At 34.0% G+C, this 2012-nt stretch overlaps 1 pseudogene; it reads left to right on the forward strand.

Moving 5' to 3' along the window:
* Positions 1 to 319: 319 nt before the first annotated feature.
* Positions 320 to 726, forward strand: LOC144827677 (small ribosomal subunit protein eS17 pseudogene; annotated as a pseudogene).
* The last annotated feature ends 1286 nt before the right edge of the window (positions 727 to 2012 follow it).

Consider the following 2012-nt stretch of genomic DNA (forward strand, 5'->3'; position numbering starts at 1 on the left):
CACATCAAAGTGAAAACTATGAACTACTCTTCACATAACATTATAATAGACATCGACAAGGCAATAATACAACCAATAGCTATACAATACCCACACACAGCCATTCAGGGAAACTATTTCTTCTTTAACCAAAGCCTTTTCAAACATCTGCACATGGTATAGAATATACATCATACTAAAACATCATAATAGAGTCATCATTTTATCAAAATAAATTAATACAAATGAAGTCCAATAATGGACTGCTTTGAATACACTTTGGTTAGCAGACTGCACTGCTCTGTACACATATGCCATCCTACTTCTAGCTTTGTCCAACATGGGATGCATGCAGACTAAAACTGTGAAAAAGGCTGCTCGGGTCTTTATTGTGAGGTATTATACCCGGCTGGGCAATGACTTCCACACCAACAAACGAGTGTGAAAGGAAATTGCCACCATCCCCAGCAAGAATCTCCACAGCATAATTGCAGGGTATGTTACCCATTTGACGAAGCATATTCAGAGGAGTACGGTCAGAGGCATCTCCTTCAAACTGCAGGAGGAGGAAAGAGAAAGAGGGGATAACTGTGTCCCGAGGTCTCTGCCCTTGACTAGGAAATCATTGAAGTCAATCCTGAAACCAAGGGAATGCTCAGGCTGATGGATTATGGTGGTCTAGCCAATCTGCAGGTCACACAGCCAACTGTTGGGATGAACTTTAAACAGCCCAGAGGAGCCATTTAAAACCATCTTTGTGTCATAGTGTTTAGAATAGAAGGCCTCCAAAAAGAACAAAGCTACCAATACCTACAAATAGAACAGTCAGCAAAACAAATCATACCTAAAATAACTAAACAAACTAAGGAAATGTACAAAATGTTATAATTCATGATCACACAATATTTGACTAACAAATGAGTTAACTACATAGAAATTATAGCTAAATACTCACAACTAAAATAGAACAAAACCGCACACCATATGCATATAACATAAACAATGTTTTATTACACATTAGAATAATTGTTTTAAAACGTCAGTCTATAAGAAAAATATTCTATTAGTTTAGAAAATAAAACTAACACATAAAAACATTAATTTTATTAATCAATTTAAAAATTGTATAGGACAACCAAAATGATACAATATATAAAGTATACAAAGCAGATCAAGAATTAAAACACACACACAAAATAGAACTTTTCAATTTCAGTAAAAGCAAAATACATATACATATTTAAAAACAACAATTCCCATCCACGAATAAATGAACATATCAGACTTATAGGTGTATAGATGAAGTTCTTAATCCCCCTCGTAATACTCAAATCAACCAAAAAGTACAAAGTAAGAAGCATCAAAAAAATTTAACAATTAAGTACCCAAAATAAATCCACTGAAATATTTTACAGTCATTGGAAAACATAAAAAAATGGCAAATTTAAAGTAATACATTCTCCAGGCTATCCAAACTTTCAAAGGAAAATAGTGTTAGTTTAAAATAAACTATTTTTTTTCTGTTAGAAAAAAGTAGAAAAAATAACTACAAGCAATCCATTATGACTTTGCAACCTTTAAAAACAGTGACATATCCACCCTCACTAAGCATATATCCCAAATACATAACATTACAACTGTATTGTGTTGATAAATTACATACTTATTTTTACAATAAGATATTACTATCACTACCAAACTATCGCTATGCCTAAAGCATTACACTGTTTAAACACAAAACATAAACTACCACAAAACAACATTACCAAATAAAACGAATAACATGACCCACACTAACTAGCCATACCCTTATTGCCCTACCCCTAAAATCTTAAGGAAACATTAGAAAAAAGTCATATTTGGCTGTCAAACAGTAACAGGGAACTGCAACTGACACACATGAAATTAATCTCAAAATGACACTAAGGGGCCGATTCCGATCCCGGTCGAAAAACTTACCAACCGACACAAACCGGGACAGAATTCTGACCGACCGTATGACCTGCGAAGTATGATGCGTTTCGTACAAGATA

This window comes from Lissotriton helveticus, chromosome 4_1 (genome assembly GCF_964261635.1).
Source record: "Lissotriton helveticus chromosome 4_1, aLisHel1.1, whole genome shotgun sequence".
Lineage (NCBI taxonomy): Eukaryota > Metazoa > Chordata > Amphibia > Caudata > Salamandridae > Lissotriton > Lissotriton helveticus.